Source organism: Stenella coeruleoalba (assembly GCF_951394435.1).
Source record: "Stenella coeruleoalba genome assembly, chromosome: 5".
Lineage (NCBI taxonomy): Eukaryota > Metazoa > Chordata > Mammalia > Artiodactyla > Delphinidae > Stenella > Stenella coeruleoalba.
Window position 1 is genome coordinate 86,164,966 of NC_137150.1, and position 15,045 is coordinate 86,180,010.

General features: G+C 37.7%; 1 protein-coding gene across 1 annotated transcript in view; it reads left to right on the forward strand.

The window, feature by feature from the left end:
- Positions 1 to 15,045, forward strand: part of SLC9C1 (solute carrier family 9 member C1) — a gene marked incomplete at its 3' end in the record, with an annotated part of 109,613 nt that overhangs the window by 94,168 nt on the left and 400 nt on the right. The gene's annotated exons all lie outside the window — the stretch shown is intronic.

Sequence of the window (15,045 nt, forward strand, 5' to 3'; positions counted from 1 at the left end):
ACTTCATGTTCAAAAGTTTATGTTCTAGTTAAGGAGACAAAACATACCACACAGAAGGCAATTAAAATAACAATACGAGATACACCATGGACAGTGTCAACTGAAGCTAAATGAATTCAAAAGAGGAAAAGTAGCTACTGAGCATAAACAAAGTCTTTGTAGAGAAATGAAGCGGACGCTCAGAATAGAAGACACAAGAGAGCAAGACTTTGGGGGAAAAATGAGTAGACCAGCCTGACTGTTGACCATTCAAAATGTGGTATCTCTGGGGAAATATGTGTTCATAAGTGCTTTATATGACTCTATGTTACATTAAGAATATCACTGGGTTAAAAATGACCTTCAGATAAATCTTATCTCCATTTAAAAAACGTTAGCTCTTGCATACCACTTCCTATGACAAAGATCATATTTAAAAATAGATTTAAAAGCTAACAATACACCATCGAAAAGGTGTTTGCAAGAATTATTTGCAACACATGGGAAAAATTTATACAAAATGATGAGGAAAACACTATGATTCCAACAGGCAAACTAATGAACAGCCAGTTCAGGGAAAAGACAATACCCAGAATATAGAGAAAATAAAAAATGCAAAACTAAACAACAATGAAGTATTAACATTTGTTTTTTTAAATGAACAATTTTTATTCAATGGTAGAATTATTGCCTTTGAAATAACTGAAAATAGAGTGATACTTGTTTTCTCATATTTAGCTGGTGGATAAGTAAAAGTAATTTGTTAACAAAAGTCATAAAAATGCTTACACACTTGGGCTCAGTGTTTTTTGAAAAAATCAGTCTGAAAATTGAAATCCTAAGAGAGTAAAAATCAATCCAAAGAGAGAAATCCGAAGTATTCAAGTAGACATATGTACAACATGTCTAGTACACTACTATTTCTAGGGGCAAAAAATTTAAAAGAGCCTAAGTGTTCAACAATGAGAAAGTGTATAATTTCACTGCAGAACATCTATACACGGACTACCATAAAACCATGAAAAAGACTGGTTGAGTCGTCCAATGTAAAATATAAAAGCTGAAGGCGAAACTGTACTTATACCTTGTTTAGCATAAAACAAGGCCAGAAAAGATAAATCCAAATGATGTAATTAAGTGGAAAGGTGAGAGTAGGGATGGTCTTATTTACCTTTTTTATTTTATGCAGTTTTATTACCCTTATAACGAAAAATATGATTGTAAAACTATCAAGCATTATTCAAATATAAATTACTTTAAAGTTGTCTTTTCTTTTTTACCACCGTTTACACTCAGCAATCCATAGTGTTAGGAAATGGAGTGGTAATAGCCAGAGCTGAAACTCAGTGAGTGACTCAGAAATGACTCCAGTGAAGTTATTCCCACAATGGAAAACCCTCCTCCTGACAATGCATAAAATACCCCTGTCCGGTTCGGCAGACGCCAAGGGCTACTTGGATTCAGACTCCCAGTTTAAATCACGCTGCCACCCCTTTATGAGGATGAATGATTCGCACTTCCTTGCTCAACTTCCTTCCTTGGCCTCATCAATAATGACCAGATGTTTCTTGTGAGAATGAAAATGACCCTCCAATACATCCTATCCCAGGTTGTGGGTCAATGTTGAAAGATTCCAAAGTTCTTTTACCTTTGTTTTCTTTCCTTTCCGTTTTTTTAGAAATGGTTGACAAGGCTGTTTTGAAGACTGACACATGCATTAGTACTGCTGTCATGAGATGCCTCCTGTTTTTGAAATGCATTTCCCTACCTCAAGAGGGAGCAACTTCGAGTTGGATCCTGTGCAAATGTTCTTGGTGTCACAAGGAAAGAAGTTTGGACCTTGCAACTGTTCCGTTTAAAATACTTTTTTGCAAAATTTCCTTGATTTAAAATATCTATTATTTAAAATATGTAAAACACCCCAGAAATTTTAGAGTGAGTTTTAGTTTTAGAGCCAGAAAATAAGCTTATGCCGCTTCAATAATTTGCATATTACTCTTAAAGCAAAAATGGTTTGCTTCACTTTATGAAAATTAAATGCTATTAAAATATATTTTAAATGTTGCTCTTGAACCAAGTATTGATTTTTTTCATTCATTGCACTTCACTCATCTTGGAAGCACTCAGTGAATTAAAATAGCAAAGCATAGAAATTGATTTAGACTGAACCATGTAACTCAGTCCTAAGCAAAACTGCCAGTGTCCATTTTGTTCATCATTATATTTACAATAGTGACCACAACACCCAGCACATAATTTTAAAGGATAATCTTAACAGTGAATAGATATTGTGTGCTTTCTGTATGCTGGTATATGACAAATGCTGTACAGTTATGAACTTACATAATCTTCACAACAACCACGTAAGGTAGGTACTATTATTTCCAATTTACAAATGAGTAAATTGAAAGAGTGAGTGTGAGCAATTTGCCAAAAACCTCCCAGCTAGTAAGAGGCAGAGCAGAGAGTTGAAAACAAGCCTGTGATTAGCTATTTTACCATATATACCTCCAGTATGGTAAGTCTTAAATAAGTATCTGAAGAATTTATAAAAATTTAAATATATGTCTTTAGGATCATGCTTCCACCCAGGGGTTGGGAAATGTTATTCCAAACTTTTTTCGCTACAACTGGTGGGAGGCACAGTTTTCAGAAGCCAAGTGTAGAGACTCCATTCACAAAATGCGCTTGTGGAGAAGACAGTTTGGTTTGTTGCTGTTGGGAAAGTCAAATCAAACTGCTATCATTTCTCTCCAAAACTAAACTCAACCAGTTCTTTTCCAGTGATAGTTACATGACAGCTCTTTTAATGTCTGAAGGGACATTATTTTTTATTACTGAGATGTAGTTGATGTACAATACTATACAAGTTACAGGTGTACAACATAGAGATTCACAATTTTTAAGGTTATACTTCATTTTTAGTTATTATAAAATATTGGATATATTCCCTGTATTGTACAATATATCCTTGTGGCAGATTTATTTTACACATAACAGATTGTACCTCTTAATCCCCTATCCCTATATTGCCCCTCTCCCCCTCCCCACTGATAACTACTACTTTGTTCTCTCTACCTGTGAGTCTGTTTCCTTTTTGTTATAGTCACTAGTTTGTTTCAATTTTTAGATTCCAAATGTAAGTGATATGTATTTGTCTTTCTCTGTCTGACTTATTTCATTTAGCATAATATCTGAGAGATCTTATTAATGAGTACCCTTCCTCTCCTGAGTTCCGAACCAAGTGAAAATTAAGACGGAGGATTAAGGCACTTAGAACCTAAAACACACACATCCCACTCTCCCCACACCAACACACACACCTTTATTAGTGACTGAGCTGACATGGAATACATGGTTGCCTTTTGACTCCCAGATTTGGACAGATTTACCACTTTAGACATTTACCATTAAGCTTACTGCATAGCTGAGAACAGTAGAAAATAAGATTTCTAAGGGCAAGTTCACCCCCAAAAGGAATCAGGAAGAAGGGACTGGACAAAGAACATCCAGACTCTGCTTCCAAATTCGTTAACCTGATAGGTCACTGCACCTCAGCAGAATGAATGAGGAGGTATGGTGACAGGCCAGGAGTGTTAAGGCAATGGAGAGTGAAGCCCTCAATCTGGAACCAGAAATCAGGAGAGGGAAGAAGTGCTCTCCACCAGTAGCCATCACTGACAGCGAGCTTAGTGTGCACCAGGCACTCTTCTGAGGGTCTTGCCCTCATTTCAGCTTGAGCCATCACTACACTTTAGGTGGTAGGTACTATCATCATCCCATTTTAAAGAGAAAGTAATGGAGCTTAAAGAATTCAGAGAATTGCTCAAAGTCACAGCTAGACATGATGACACTGGTACTCAAATCGCCCAAATACATTCAGAATAATTTACAATGCTTTTTAAGTTCTCTAGATTTTTTCTGGTGGGGGGGAGGGGGTGGAAATCTAAGCCAATGGAGAAGAGAAGGATACACTCCAAAAAATATTAGTCATTGTCAGTGTCTGACTAGGTCCGTGTGCTTGACGGTAAACATTTCCACGTGGGGAAAGAAGCCTGAACAAGGCACCGAGATATGAAATAATTGCAGCACCTTGCAAGGTGTATACCCACCCTCCTCATCAGGGTATGGTAATTGTGTGCCCAGGACTCCTCCTTCACCAGAAAGAATGTAATGCCGATTTTGGCCTGAGAAGGGTGCTTAGAGCTCATTTCCATTTGACTCCTCGGGGGAAGCCCACTTAATTGCTTACAAGGCCCAGAATATTGTCTGCTTTTAATATTTTTAGATAAGGGCTTTACTTGGTCTTTCGACCCTTGGAACTTTATTTTTAACTTAGCTTTTAACTGTTACAGTGTTTAAACCTAGTTTGTATTATTTTTTTTCCCTCCAGATACATAACTTAACCTTCTATAGTCTATGTTAGTCTTACTAATTAAAAACAGAAAACTTTGCTGATGAAGGAATATTCTTCCCAAGGGTCGTTCATTCTGAAACAGTAGTCCAAGAAATGACAGGGAAGAGTGCTGTACCATCCACCTGCCTGGGTACATTGTAGGAGCCCTCTCAGTGAGCTGAACAAATTCCCATTTTGTTTCAAATAGTTCCCTTACCATTAAAAATAATCTTCTGTTTTAGTATTGCCCCCAGCAAGTCATATGCTAACATCCCTCCCACAAAGCTCACTTAGAGAGGTATTGGAGATGTGTTCCTACCTACTTTTTGAAACCAAATACTCCTTATATAAACAAACGATCCTTTTTAAAATTGCATCAAAATAAATAAATTAATTAAATACTTAGGGACAAACCTCACCAAGGAAGTGAAAGACTTATATGCTGAGAACTACAAAACATTAATAAAGGAGACTGAAGATGATTCAAAGAAATGGAAAGATATTCCATGCTTCTGGATTAGGAGAATTAATATTGTTAAAATGGCCATACTACCCAAAGCAATCTACAGATTTAATGTGATCCCTATCAGATTACCCATGACATTTTTTACAGAACTAGAACAGATAATCTTAAAATTTATATGGAACCATAAAAGACCCAGAATTGCCAAAGAAATCCTGAGGAAAAAGAACAAAGCAGGAGGCATAATCCTCCCAGACTTCAGACATACTGCAAAGCTACGGTAACCAAAACTGTGTGGTATTGGCACAAAAACAGACAGATCAATGGAACAGAATAGAGAGCCCAGAAATAAAACCACACACCTATGGACAATTAATCTTTGACAAAGGAAACAATAATATACAATGGAGAAAAGACAGTCTCTTTAGCAAGTGGTGTTGGGAAAGTTGGATAGCCTCATGTAAGTCAATGAAGCTAGAACACACCCTCATACCATGCACAAAAATAAACTCAAAATGGCTTAAAGGCTTAAACATAAGACAAGGCACCATAAAACTCCTAGAAGAGACCATAGGCAAAACATTCTCTGACATAAATCATGCCAATGTTTTCTTAGGTCAGTCTCCCAAGGCAATAGAAATAAAAGCAAAAATAAATGAATGGGACCTAATCAAGCTTATAAGCTTTTGCACAGCAAAGGAAACCATAAAATAATGAAAAGACAACCTACACACTGGGAGAAAATATTTGCAAATAATGCAACCAATAAGGGCTTAATTTCCAAAATATACAAACAACTCACACAATTCAATAACAGAAAAACCACAAACAATCCAATCAAAAAATGGGCAGAAGACCTAAATAGAAATTTCTCCAGAGAAGACATACAGATGGCCAAGAGGTACATGAAAAATGCTCTTCATCGCTGATTATTAGAGAAATGCAAATCAAAACTACAATGAGGTACCATCTCACACTGATCAGAATGGCCATCATTAAAAAGTCTACAAATGATAAATGTTGGAAAGAGTGTGGAGAAAAGAGAACCCTCTTACACTGTTGGTGGGAATGTAAACTGGTGCAGCCACTATGGAGAACAGTATGGAGACTCCTCAAAAAACTAAAAATAGGATTGCCATATGATCCAGCAACTCCACTCTTGGGCATATACCCATACAAAACTGCAATTTGAAAAAATATATGCACCCCTATGTTCATAACAGCACTATTTATAATAACCAAGACATGGAAACAACCTAAATGTCCATCGACAGATGAATGGATAAAGAAGATGTGGTGTATATATGTAATGGAATATTACTCAGCCATTAAAAATCATGAAATAATGCCATTTGAAGAACATGGATGGACCTAGAGATACTAAGCAAAGTAAGTCAGAAAGAGAAAGACAAATACCATGTGATATCACTTATATGTGGAATGTAAAATATGATACAAATGAACATATCTATGAAACAGAAACAGACTCACAGACATAGAGGACAGACTTGTGGTTGCAGGGCAGGGGAGAAGTATTGGGAATTTGGGATTAGCAGATGCAAACTATTATATATATAGGATGGGTAAACAACAAAGTCTTACTATATAGCACAGGGAAATATAGTCAATATCCTGTGATAAACCATAATGGAAAAGAATATGAAAAAGAATATATATGTGTATAACTGAGTCACTTTCTGTATAGAAATTAACATAACACTTTAAATCAACTATATTTCAATACAATTAAAAAAAATAAAACCAAATACTCCTTAATGAGGAATATCAGCAATTAACAGTCATAGTTTTCAAACACATAACTCTTTGACATTAGGCAGGATTCCTAATCAACTCATATTATGTACCAAAAAGTAAGTAGTTAGAAAAGTATACTCAGGAAGACCTCTCAATATTATCCCATCATGCAGCCTTCACCCTCTCTTTGAGACTTTTTGCAGGGAAGGCAGAATGGTGATGTCTCAACTAAGCCATTATATTCCTGACTCTACAAGAATTCTTGAATAAACCAGTTCTTTTCCTGTCATAAAATGCTCCAAAATGATTTTCCTTAGCATAAATAGCTCTCCCAGCTCCCATCTCTAATCACAAAAGTCTAAAAAGGACTACCTAGGGCTTGATTTATACCATCTGTTTTTTTGAGACTGAAAAAGTTCAAAGAATCACTCTTATCCAGAAGACCTCTAACCAGCCTTGGCAGCTGAAGTCAGTCTGAAGTTGAAAGTGCCAACTAAATGTCACTCACCATCTGGTTCTACAAGGATTGAGTCATTAGCCACTGCAGTCGCTGACTTTCAACACACCCTGAAAGGAGCTCAGGGTGGAGATAAGGAATGAGACACTCTGTGCTTTGGGAAAATTGGCATATATTTTCAGGAGAAAATTTTATAAACCTAATTTCTTGTATCTTCCTGTACTTAGAAAAATCATTAACAGAGATATCTGTTCTTTGTGACTAGCAGCAACCTTCTACTGAGATGTGTGCTTGACTGCATGTACCCCTTCTCCAAAAATCACATATGTACTGACCTCCCTCCTTACATCTCCAGAGCAGCTCCTCAGAGCTATCCCCAGGCTATAGTCCTCAATAAATCTCCAAATAAAACTAAACTCACAGCTCTCATGTTGTGTTTTTTTTTGTTGTTGTTTTTTTTTTTTTAGTTGACAAAAGCCACACAAGAACTGGGAAGCCATGACACACTCAAGACATGTAAATATGTTTCAGCCTTTCTGGACACATTGCAGTGATACAGACCTAAGTTCAAAGTCAAGGCCATCTTTCTACAAGTACTCATTGAATAGGAAAATGAATAAACTGCATGGCCTGTTTGCACTTATATCCTAGATTACTACTGGGGTGTCTTGAGCAAGTCCCTTGACTTCTGTAAGCCTAGTGTCCTCATCCATAATACAGAGGAAATGGTATTTATCCCATAGAATTCTTGCATGAACTAATAAGAAATTATACCTAAAACATTTAACGCAGTACGTAGATTATAGAAAGCTCTCAAAAAATGATTATTCTGATTATACTATCCTATGATCTTAGAGATATAGCAAAACAGGCTTTGCATTAGTAATTAACTCTCTTACAGTAATGCCTAAGGATAGGAAAGTTAATTTAAAGATTCCAACTGAACCTTCCTCTGATTTCACAGTCATCTGCTTACAAACATTCAGGCTTTTATTTAGAATTTAATTCATATAATTTCTCATATGTATTAGGCACTGGAGTAAGCACCAAGAAGGACAGAGAACGTATGATTCAAAGATTTGTTATTTTGGCTTCTTTGTGTGGGTGTGTATATTTCTGGACTTTCATTGGTGGAGCAGAGGTAGATTATTTAGTCCAGAGTTGTTTTCACAGCAATAAATGTGCATATTATACGTGTCCTGCTCCTTCCTGCTACCTTACACAATCATAAGAAATTTTCATGATCAGTAGCTAACGCTTCCACAGCTCAGCTTCTCCATCTAATGGCCTGAGTAAAACTCAAAGTTGAAAGTTAGGGAGCCATCCCCAGCCTTTTCTTAAATTATAATGGAAGGTTGATTTCCAACACTCACCCCTATGGTGTTGACTCTCTGAACGCAAAGAAGGCTTTGCTCAACACTGGAACTAATTAAGCCACCCTTGGGGCAGCGTCCAGGCTGTTTGCTCAAGCTGCCCTACCCAACGTCTAGGATAACTTAATTTATACTGGTGAGGAGTCAACAATTGCCCTACTCACTGGCTAACTCCCTTGTCCATTTTTTCTTTCCTCCATGATGCTGAAAAACTCTGGTTCCCTGCTTCTGACCTCTAGGTGGTACAACACGTAGAGAGGCCACTGAGGAGAGGGACTTTAAAGTAAATTTTTAATTTTTTCCTGAAAGTAATAGGGAAGAGAAAGGTTATTATAACAGTGTGTCAAGACACCTTCATACTCTCTCTCTCACACATACACACACACACACACACCACTTTCTTCACACACAAAATGGCAGACCATTGGCTGTTATCTCAGATTCCCTATATATGGTGTAGGGGAACAAAACTTGCCACCCTAGACTATCCCTTTAGCTTGAGAATTATTTGGATCGGAGATTTTTTTAAAAAAGCAAAAGGCTCAAGAACGCTTTCTTTTTACCCACCTCCTCCTTAACTGCCTAAAAGAATTTAGACAAAGAGCCTGGTCCAGGAAGAGCACTACCACCAGAGATACCTACAAAGAATTTGGGCTACGTGTGGTATGGGGAGCTCAGCAGAGCCTGGAAACCAAATTCCTGTCTGTGTCCCGTTGTCTCTGCATGGCCCAGCAAACATTTGTTATCCAACATTTACATCTCCATCTCCATGTGAATTGCCTTCCTCCCCTTTGAAGTCTCAGGTCCCTACCCCCTTCTTCTGCTCTCAGAAGGCATATTAGCCTCAACTGCCTAACTTGTCCTTGGGCCTCATATTCTTATGGAACCCCCGTAAGTATATAATTAAATTTGTTTTTTTTCCTGTTAATCTGTCTCCTGTGGATCTAATTCTCAGACGAGCCAGAAGAACCTAGAAGGGTAGAGGAAGTTTAGTTTAGTTTAGTTTTTTTTCTCCCCACAACAGAATAGAAAGCTTTAGATAACTTGGAAGAAATTCCTTAAAATTTATTGTAATTATTCAACTTGGGAAAGGAAGTGGTTTTGACACAGGAGAATGGGAGAAACAGATTAGGGCAGCCCCAGATTTCTTAGATCTGTATGCAGTAGACATCCCTAATTTTTATATATGCTTTGTTAAGAATTTTCTTTCTTCACTGTTCAACTAACTTACTGAGGAGAAGGTTTCCTGAATTTCAGATATTCCCAAGATAAGAAAATTTGCTATCTTAATATCTTTCCTAGGATAAATTACCCAAGGGATTAATGAAAAATTGAATGGAGGTTCTGTTGGAGAAATATAATTAAAAACACACAATCTCCTGCTGCCCCAGAAAATCTCTCCACAAAAGTAGAAGGAAGAGAAAGTTTTATTATTGAATAAGCATTAAACCAGAATGTAATGAGAATCATAGGCAATCCGCTAAGGAGATTACAGAAACAAAGAAATCTTGCCCTTTTCTGTAGCCAAACAGATACAATCCATTGTATACACTTTTTCAAGATAAACAATGTCTAGTCCTCAAATAAGAGGACTTGACTACATTATTTGTCACACATTATTCACCCTAAATGCATTTGGTAATATGTTTGCTGATTGTCCTTGAAAGAGAAATTTTCCTCTTATCCTTTTGCCTGTAGGTAGGTTTGAAATTTGGAGCCAGGGGTCAGCTGAAGTTTGGCTCCTATTCTCCCAGGAAAACTGGGACATAAGGGCCTTATCTTCCGTGTGATTGCATTTCAAAAAGATGGGTCCCAGGTCCCGGGGGAAATGTTCCTGGATTGTTTATTCAATTTTTAAAAGATTTACATGTATTTGAAAGATGGAGAGAAAGATCTTACAAGTTTTCTAAAATAAATGCTCTAAAAAAAGAGGGGAAAAAGTCTCTGCCCTTATTTTCAACAGAGAGAATTAGGCTCTTATCTTTCATTTGTATTTTCCCTTGCAGGACTAAAATGTTATCAATCATAATATATTTTACTTCATGCATTGAGCCCTCCTAGACTGGCATAACCCTCCTTTCCCTCTCACAAGCCCTACTCACTCCAGAATACTTTGTCCTCCTAGGCAAGTGTTGTCCACCTCTCAGCCCATTTGTCATAAAGTGCTCCTGGAAACCCCCCACATAGACAGCCTGATGTATGGAGAGCAGCAACGGGGGCACGAGTGATGTGTGATGGGTCTGGTGTTGCACAACTAGTACCCCAGCTTCTCTAACATGGTTTCTTCTAAGCTGCTTCCCCATGCTGCCCTGCCTGTTGCAGGTATGACCTCTCCATTACTCTAGGACAAGCAGTAAGGTCCTTTGCACTTTGTTTCATTTCATTTCAAGGAGCTCCATGAGGGCAGGTCTGTGTCTGCTTCATTCACCACTAAACCCACAGTGCCCAGCATACAGTAGGTGCTCAGCATATACTTGTTGAAGGAATGAAGGAACAAATGAGTGGCCAAACTTGAACCAACCATCAACTATAAGAATAATTTTAAAATTCTGTAATTCCTGTCCCCAAGTTAATTTCTTTCATATTTAACCTTTCTTTCTATTGAGATAATTTACACATGGTAGAATGCATGCTTTTTGATATACAGCTCTATGAATTATGAGAAATGCGTACAGTCATGTATGTCACCACCACCACAAGATACAGAACAATAACAAAAAAATTCCCTCCTGATCCTTGAAGATCAAACCTTCCCCTACCCCTTCTCTGGCCACCACTGATGTGTTTTCTGTCCCTACAGTTTTGCCTCATCCTGAATGTCACAAAAGGTAGATATTAAATCTGGATTCTTCCACTCAGCATAATGCATTTGAGAATCATCTATGTTGTTGTATATATTAGTAGTCCATTCCTTTTTATTACTGGGCAGAATCCCATCATGAGGATGTGACATAGTTTGTTTAGCCATTCACTACTTGAGATTATCTGGGTTATTTCCAGGGATTTTTTTCTGTTTTGTTTCAGGGGCTTTTTGGCAATGATGAGTAAAGCAGCTATAAACATACACATGCAGGTTCTTAGAGATCTTAATTTTTTATTTCTCTTGGGTAAATGCCTAAGAGTGGGGTTGCTAGGTTGTGTGGTAAGGCTATGTTTAACTTTATAAGAAACTGCCATACTCTTTTCCAAAGAGGCTAAACCATATTGCATTCCCATCAGTGGTATGTGAGACTTCTAGATGCTCCACTTCCCTTGTCAGCACTTGGTATTATCAGTTTTTGTTTTTATTTTTTTTTTTATTTTTATTTATTTATTTATTTTAAGAAGATGTTAGGGGTAGGAGTTTATTAATTAGTTTATTTAGTTTTGCTGTGTTGGGTCTTCGTTTCTGTGCAAGGGCTTTCTCCAGTTGTGGCAAGCGGGGGCCACTCTTCATCGCGGTGCGTGGGCCTCTCACTATCGCGGCCTCTCTTGTTGCGGAGCACAGGCTCCAGATGCACAGACTCAGTAGTTGTGGCTCATGGGCCCAGCCGCTCCGCGACATGTGGGATCCTCCCAGAACAGGGCTCGAACCCGTGTCCCCTTGCATTAGCAGGCAGATTCTCAACCACTGCACCACCAGGGAAGCCCATCAGTTTTTGTTTTTGTTTTCAATGTTATCCATTTTAATAGATGTGCAAAAGTATTGCGTTGTAGTTTTGATTTATATTATTACACCCCTAATGACTATGGTGTTGAGCACCTTTTCATGAATTTGTTTGCCATCTGCATATTTTCTTTGATGAAATGTCTGTTCAAATATTTTGCCTATTTTGTTATTTGATGTTTGTTCTATTCTTAGTAAGTTTTGAGAGTTCTTTACACACTTTGGATAAAAATTTTTTACCAGATGTATGTTTTGCTAATATTTTCTACTGGTCTATGGCTTGATTTTTAAGCTTTTTTGTTTTAAAACAAAGTTCCCCCCGTCTGATGTTTCTAGGACTACAAAGTGCTTTAATAAGTTCAGGCATCTGAGGTGAAAAACCTCCATGGCCTGTTTACAATTGCAGATGGGGCTTCCCCATTTGTTCAAAACTCTCATTGACTAACGACTTCTGGTTAAGGGCAATAACCCAGTTGGTTCAGCCTCTGACATTTTAGGAAGTTGTGCATGTGTGCACTTCTGAATCTCCTCCCCCCGGGCTCCTCCTCTCCTCTGCAAAGGGATACTCTCCTCTCAGCTCTCTCTGCCCTGGTGGCTGAGCAACGCAGCCCTGTCTCTAAGTCAGGAGCAGCGCTTGTCAGAACACAGGGCAAGCCGAGGGGAAGGCACCAAGAGGACTGAGAGGATGGGGAACTCTCTGCTGAGGGAAAACAGGTGAGCCCAGACTCCCTAATGGGGAGCAGAGGAGATGGGTCTGGGCAATGTAGCCAGAAAGAGAAAAAGAGGTCTACTCTTGGGGAGAAAGCAATTGGGTGAGGGACTGACAAGAATGAAGTGCCTACTATGTGCCAGAGAACACATTCAATTCCTTATAGGTTGGCCTTCTCCCCAGAATCACGGTGAGCAGCTGGTGGAGGACAGCTGAAAGGCAAGACTTTATCAAGGAAGTTCTGTGCCATAGACTACCCCCTAAGAAATGGAACAACTTTCTGGGGGCCCGGAGGGTATGCTCTTCTGAGGGTAAAGACACCACCACCCTTTTAGTCACTATTAAAGTTCGAAATAAACAGCAAGCTTCCTGATAGCATAAGACCTTACCTGGTGCACATTCCCTGCAACAGGTAAGCAGAGGTCATTGAAATTGGTAGAGAACATGGCTTAACTTTTCTGGGCCTCAGTTTCCTCATGATAACTGGAAATAATAACACAATACCTATGCTGGAGGGTCCTAGTGTGTGTGATGTTAGCATAGTACCTGATACAGAGTAGGGTTCAATAATTAGAAGATATTCTTTTTTTGGACCATCATCTTCATTAATGTCAAAGCAGCCATTGTAAAAATTAGTACCACCCAAAACAAGGGAATCCTTATGGTACAAAGTGAGGTGGTTTGGAGAAAATGAGCTAGCTGGGGAGTTGGGGGGTGGTCTTTACAGGATTGTGTTTGGTGTCCCAGAGCTCAGTTCATGCCATTGAGAGCTAGAATATAGAATCTAAAAAGCCACCTGCCAAAAGGAGGCTTGGTGAACCCGGGGAATGTCTCCCGGCCCTCCCTGAGGGTCAGTGTTGTCTGGGAATTCTCCTCCTCAGATCCTCACAGCCTTCATTCTGAAACTCTAGCATTCTTCTATCAGATTATAAGTCCCTATTTTTTATGTCTAGATGTGAGGTTCTCAAAAGTAGAGACTGTTTCTTATTCATCTTTGAATTCTGTTTCCTAACATTGTTTCTGGCATATAGTAGGCACTCAATAGACACCAAATGAATGACTGGAAACCTAAATAAATACTGTCTTGAAAAGAAAAATAAAACAAAATACAGGTATGATGTGACTGAGAAAGTTATGATTGATGTTACATTTGTAATTTTGTATTTTAGAGCTTTAGTGAGGCAGTGAAGGATTGTGACATTAATACATGTTAGTTGTAAAAGAAATTGGAGAATAAATAAAGTATAAATAAGAAAATAAACTGGGAAGTCACAGTTATAACTACTTGTAACATTAGAAGCATTATTTTTATTTTACTGTCTATATCAGAGATGTGTATTTTTTCATCTGTGAAGAGCTAATATGCCTTTTGCGCACTTTTGTTTTGGATTTCGGTCTACTTTGTTTTATTTATTGTAAAAGCTATTTTTACTTTGAAGAAGTTAGCCCTTTCTCATAAATATTACCAAAAATATTTTTGTCCAATCTGAGTGTCTTGTACCATACAGAATTTTTATGTTTTTCTTATATATTTAAACATAATTGAATTAAATCTAGAAAGCTTTTTGGTTTCTCCTTCATTTATCATTTATGCTTAAAATTATTTCCCCATCCCAAAATAAGACAAATCCACAGTATAATTTTCATAGTTTTATTGCTTTACATTTAGCATCATACATTCATTATATGGTGTCAGATAGAAATACATATTTTTCTACATAATTACTCAGTTGGCCCAGCATCTTCATTTCTATGCTGACTTAAAATGTCTTCCTTGCTATACTCAGAAGTCTTATATTTGCTTGGATCTTATTTTCAACTTCACCTTCACCACCTGGTTATCATCCAGTCAGCACACTCCACCATGTCTCTCCAGACCAAATTTGTTACAAAAAGCAGGGAAATTCCCACCATGAGGCAGAACGGCACCGATTCCCTTCATGAGAGGAGCTCAGAGTTTCAGAGGATGAATCTGCCAGAAGCAAACTCAGCTTCTCCCACTTATTCCCACTTGTCCTCAGACAAGTTGCATAAATTTTTTAACCTCAATTTCTTCATGGGTAAGACATAGAACCATAATACCTACCTCATGGATTTATTCTGGGATTAAGTGAAATGTAACATAGAAAATGTATATGTTATTTACATTTAGGAAGTAGTATGTATAGTAAGTAATATATATATAATAGTAAGTAGCATTTATAGTGTGTGTGCATATATATATGTGTATATATATATATATATATATATATATATAGTAAGCACAT